Below are 6,480 nucleotides of genomic sequence, written 5' to 3' on the forward strand. Positions count from 1 at the left end.
TGCAAACTTTAAATTCACACTAGCAGACACTGTTCCTATCCCTATGCTCTAACAAACAGAGCCCTTGGTTACTGTATGGGCCTGAATAGGCACCAAATGTCTTTGCTCTTTGTGGAGGGGTGGGGGAGGGTACACTGTAGTTCTGAAGAGAAAAGCTCAAAGGAGGTTTTAGGTCTTCAGCTAGCTCTTTTTTTATATCATCTTTATTTAGAGCAGGAACACATGTTATAACAAACATTTTCTGAATAGCTAATATATCAGCATGCAGTTGAGACATACATGTTATATACTTAGCAAAAAAGGCATACAGCCCAGGTTAGCAAAAGGTCTAGCTTGACTTCAAGATGGTTCCTCCTGGGCCATACATCAGAGAAGGGGTGGGCAACGGTCACCTCCAGCTGGCCTCCTCCAACACAACACCCAGGCCGGAACCATATCCAAGCACTCATCTAAACGTCAGGTGGGTTCCCCTATAGTGGCAGGACATTGGTATCACTTGTCGGGTTAATACATACACAAGAAAACATATAAAACAACTTTCAAAATAATAAAAAAAAAATTCAAAGAGAAAAAAAGGATTAGCAAGAAGGGGAAGAAAAGAAAGAATCAGGATGATACCTGATATCTCACGTCATCGTCCATGCCAAGTCCATCATCATAGAGTATAAAAGATGTTCTTCGAAGCAAGGAGTGTAGATAATCAATGTCACAGCCTTTACTGAGAGTATATCTAGTCCTACTACCGCTAGGGTTGAATACGCTATCTAATGCTGCGTACACACAATTGGAATTTCAGCCAGCAAAAGACAGATGAGAGATTTTCGACTGTGTGTATGCTCCGTCGGAATTTAGCTGGCTGAATTCCCACCAGCAAAAATTTGAGAGCATGTTCTCAGTTTTTCCGACGGAAAAGCTTTCTATCGGAAATTTCGATCGTGTGTATGCAATTCCAACGTGCAAAAACTCACGCATGCTCAGATTCAACTACGAGATGGAAGCTATTGGCTACTGGATATTGAACTTCCTTTTTCTAGTCCCGTCATTTGTGTTGTACGTCACCACGTTATTGATGGTCGGAATTTGGTGTGACCGTGTGTATGCAAGACAGCTTGAGCGAAATCCCGTCAAAATTCCGTCGGGAAAACCATCAGAGTTTTTCAGACCAAAATTCCGATCGTGTGTACGTGGCATAAGAGATGGTTTTGCTAGTTTCAACAGTGCTAAGTATAAACTGGAGGTTACGTGGTCTAAATCATGAATGTGGTCCAACCATAATGACCAAGTGCTGGCAAAACGATCCCAGGTACCTTTACAAGTCCAATACAATCAGCCTCTTTGATCTCATTCACCATATGTACCCATTCCTCCCTACCAGGAATTTGTTGGTCGCTTCCAATAGATTTGGAGCAACCGCTTGGCTGTGTTCAACAAGTGGGGCAATATGCTCCTTTTATACTGACTTAGTGGGATTAGGGGAATATGCAGGAGAAAATAAATTGGGCAGAAGGGGATGTTAAGGCCCATAATTTCTATCATCTAAGCGCTAATGTTCATCATAGATGCAAAAGCGTACCACGGCCTCTGCAGCCACACCAACATAGTTCTGAGGTAAGGGTAAATCTGGGCCAAGTCAGCGGGCACTCGGTACCAGGATCCTATAATATGTCTTCTGCATTTTGGAGTTAATGGAGCTTGAGTGTGTGAGCTGGTACAGGTGGGTCAGCTGAGCAGTGGTAGGCTCGGACCCAAGGTCCTTTTCCCAGGCTTGGCGGCAGAGGCTGTAGACCCCAGTAGTTGGTAAAGTTCAGAGACCATATGCAGTATAGGCTCATCAGCTATAAAAACGCCTTTGAATGACGTAAGAGAAGTAACATCTCTTATAGAACTGCCATATACTTAAAAAAAAAGTGGTGTAATTGTCTGTACCTCCAGAAATTCATTTGTTGAGCTTTCAAGGTCTCAAAGGGCAACCGTTTACCATTCCTCATAAGTTTACCACAACTGACATTACCATCATCCACCCGGGGCCCAAAGAATGCCATCTGTTCTCCAGGAGGGAACCAAAGAAAACCCCCCCAATGGCACCATACCTTAAGTGCATGAGTCGTGCCATCTGACAACCCCCCGTGTTCCCAACAGTGCCATTGGTGTAGGACAAGTTCCTGCCCACCATATACTTCTCCATAGAGATCCAAAGCTTGGAATGGGTATGGAAGCGCCAGAACCATAGCCCTATAGTATCTCTGTATGTCTGGGATACCTAAATCAGCTGCGTATTTTGAGCACTTCAGTACTCTCATAGCTTTTCGTGGTTTCCGTGAATTCCTGACAAACCCAGCCAGCATATTAGACAGTTGGGCGAAGAAGCCTTTGGGCAAGGGCACAGGTAGCATCTGCAGGTAAAATAGTATCTTTGGAAGGATATTGATTTGTATATATTTATCCTCCCCAGCCAGGTGAACGCAGTCTTAGTCCATATTTACAGGTCTCGTCTAACCACAGCCAGCAATAGTGGGGGTAAGTGGCCATGTATAGAGTGTCAAAGCAGTCTGTAAGCTGGATACCCAGATTGCTCAGGGAGGATTTGGCCCACGCAAAGGGGAATTCGGCCTTAAGGCTATTTTCTATAGCAGGGGATAGCTGAATGGGCAGGATTTCTGAGTTTTGTAAGATTAATTTTGAAGTTTGAAAGCATCCCAAAGGGGGATATTTATGAAAGGCAAATCCACTTTGCACTGCAAGTGCATCTGGAAGTGTATTCGCTGTAGATCTGAGGGGAATATCTGAAATGAGGGGAATCTCTGCTGATTTTATCATCCAATCATGTGCAAGCTAAAATGCTGCTTTTTTTCCTTGAATGTCCCCCTCAGATCAACAGCGACTGCACTTCCAAGTGCACTTTCAGTGCACTTGTACTGCAAAGTGGATTTGCTTATTTGTCGTGTCAACATCGGAAGAAGGAAGAAGAAGAAGCAGAAGAAGCTAAAGGCGACAGCGACAAGATCGGGCCAACGTTAGCAAAAGAGCTGGAAGAAGAAAACAGAGGCCTGGCAAGAAGAACCGAAGAGTGGGACAAGACCCCCGAAGTCAGAAGAAGACCCCCGAAGTCGGAAGAAGACCCCCGGACAGCAGCGGTGACGAAGGAGAAAGCCGGGTTCCTCCGCTAGTAAAAGAGCTAGCAAAAGAGCAGAAGATAGTGGAGGAGTCCGGCGAGAAGACCCCGAAGACAGAAGAAGATGCCCAGAGCTGTCTAATAAAGTACTTTAAAAACCTGTGTTGTGTTTTTTTATGTACACTTTTTCCCCAGGGTGAATGGGTAGGGGTACATCATACCCCATAGTCATTCACATAGGGTAGGGGGCCGGAATCTGGGGGTTGTCGGGAAGAGGCCCTTGTCCTCATCAACATGGGGACAAGGTGCTTTGGGTGGGGGGGCGCAGGGCCCCAAAGCACCCCCCCCATGTTTAGGGTATGTGGCCTGGTACAGCTCAGGAGGGGGGGGCGCTCTTTCCTGATTGGCCAGGCTGCGTGCTCGGATAAGGGTCTGCTATGGAATTTGGGGGGACCCTCACGCTATTTTTTTGGCGTAGGGATTCCCCTTTAAATCCATACCAGGTGACGGGGCTCGTGAGGTGTCAGTCTCACTGAATGGAGGTGGCAAAATTGACTTCCTTTGCTAGTTCCGTCTACCTGGAGCCACGTTCAAAATGAACGGACTTTACTCCGTGTGTGGGCAAGTCCGTTAATTTCAAAAGTCCGGCAGACTCCCACCATAGTCCGGTCATGTGTGGGGGCGGAAAGTCAGGCGGACCTCTGCTGCAAAGTCTGGCATATTGTCCGCCGGACTAAGACCCACGGATAGTCTGATCGTGTGTACGCCGCATAAAACAACTTACTTCTGAAAACACAGTTTGGGATACCCAACAAATAAGATGGGAATCATGGAAAGAGCCCCAGAAAGCACTGGAACAACTTTAGGTTCTGCACACTTACATTTCTGTATCCCTGATGAATGCCACCAGAAAAGATCCAATTTTGAAAAAAAAATATTAAAATGAAGAAACACTATCATCATTTAAATGTTACAATGAATATGACAGAATATTTTAAAAGTAAATCAAGGCCGCAAAAGTTCAAAACGAGCTACAGGTTGCAAAAGAGAGTAGGACAAAACCTAAAAAATTCTTCAAATATATGAATATTAAAAAAATCAGGTCTGAGCATGCAGACGTTTTACAAAATAATCTGAAGTGGGTGAAATGGAGACAATGAGAAGGCAGATGTATTAAATACCTTCTTCAGCTCTGTGTATACAAAGGAGCATGGGGAGCATATGTCCATAAAGGAGATTATATTGACATAGCCCCCAATGAACCACTATGTCTCAAAATTGATATGGTCCAGAAATATTTAGACTCTTTAATGACTGGCATAGTACCACTGGATTGGCGTAAGGCCAATGTGGTGCCTATATTTAAAAAGGGGTCAAAGTCTTTACCAAGGAACTATACACCTGTTGGTTTACCTTCTAAAGTTGGGAAGATATAGGAGAGTTTAATAAAAGACCACATAGATGAGTTTTTGCTTAAAAAAAGAAAAAATTGAGCTCCAAGCCTTTTCTGCTACTTTTTGTTTAATAACAATTAGTATTTTTTTCAAGTAAATTACTTAGAACCCCCAGAGTATAAATTGGTGGGTTTTTCAATTTTTTATGCCACACAGTATTTGCGCAGCGGTTGTTCAAACTACATTTTTGGGGAAGAAATACACTTTTTAAATTTTAATAAAAAAAAAAAAACTCATTAAACATTACACATTACACAAAATACAACAGATGATGTTACGCTGAGTATATATGGTTGTGCTCATAAGTTTACATACCCTGACAGAATTTATGATTTCTTACCCATTTTGTAGAGAATATAAATGATAACACAAAAACTTTTCTTTCACACATGGTTAGTGTTTGGCTGAAGCCATTTATTATCAATCAACTGTGTTTACTCTTTTAAATCATAATCAACATAAACTATCCAAATGACCCTGATCAAAAGTTTACATACCCCAGTTCTTAATATAGTGTATTGCCCCCTTTAACATCAATGACAGCTTGAAGTCTTTTGTGGTATTTGGTATTTTTGTGGTATTTGTGGATGAGGCTTGTTATCTTCTTAGATGGTAAAGCTGCCAATTCCTCTTGGCAAAAAGCCTCCGGTTCCTGTTAATTCTTGGGCTGTCTTTAATGAACTGCACGTTTGAGATCTCCCCAGAGTGGCTCAATGATATTGAGGTCAGGAGACTGAGGTGGCCACTCCAGAACCTTTACTTTATTCCGCTGTAACCAATGACAGGTCAACTTGGCCTTGTGTTTTGGATCATCATCATGTTGGAATGTCCAAGTACGTCCCATTTGCAGCTTCCTGGCTGATGAATGCAAATGTTCCTCCAGTATTTTTTGATAACATACTGCATTCATCTTGCCATCAATTTTGACCAAATTTCCTGTGCCTTTGTAGCTCACACATCCCCAAAACATCAGCAATCCACCTCCGTGTTTCACTGTAGAAATAGTGTACCTTTCATCATAGGTCTTGTTGACTCTTCTCCAAATTGATTGTTTATGGTTGTGGCCAAAAAGCTAAATTTTAATCACTCCAAATGACTTTGTGCCAGAATGTTTGAGGCTTGTCTCTGTGCTGTTTGGCATATTGTAAGTGGGATACTTTGTGGCATTTGCTTAGTAATGGCTTTCTTCTGGTGACTTGACCATGCAGCCCTTCTTTCTTCAAGTGCTTCCTTATTGTGCATCTTGAAACAGTCACACCACATGTTTTCAGAGAGTCCTGTATTTCACCTGAAGTTATTTGTGTATTTTTCTTTGCATCCCAAACTATTTTCCTGGCAGTTGTGGCTGAAATTTTAGTAGGTCTACCTGATCATGGTTTGGGTTCAACAGAACCCCTAATTTTCCGCATTTTAATTAGAGTTTGAATACTGCTGATTGGCATTGTCAATTCCTTGGATATCTTTTTTTTTATCCCTTTCCTGTTTTATACAGTTCAACTACCTTTTCCCACAGATCCTTTGACAATTCTTTTGCCTTCCCCATGACTCAGAATCCAGAAACGTCAGTGCAGCACTGGATGAAAGATACAAGGGCCTGTCAGGAGTCCAGAAACTCACTGATAGGGATGAGCTTCGTGTTCGAGTCGAACATACGTTCGACTCGAACATCGGCTGTTTGCCCGTTCGGCGAATTCCGAACGTTATGGGCCGTTTGCGCCAAATTCGTGTGGCGCTCACGGCCCACAATGCACTGCGATGGCGCAGTGCATTGCTGGCTCATGATTGGCCAAGCATGCACTGTGACCCCGCATGCTTGGCCAATCACAGCGCTGGCAGCGAGGAGAGCCATGATTGGCCACAGGCAGGATGCCTGTGGCCAATCATAGCTCAGGCTGTGTAGTACACGCCCCACAC

This window comes from Lithobates pipiens, unplaced genomic scaffold (assembly GCF_037356315.1).
Source record: "Lithobates pipiens isolate NorthernLeopardFrog02 unplaced genomic scaffold, aLitPip1_a1.2 Scaffold_22, whole genome shotgun sequence".
NCBI classification, from domain to species: Eukaryota; Metazoa; Chordata; class Amphibia; order Anura; family Ranidae; genus Lithobates; species Lithobates pipiens.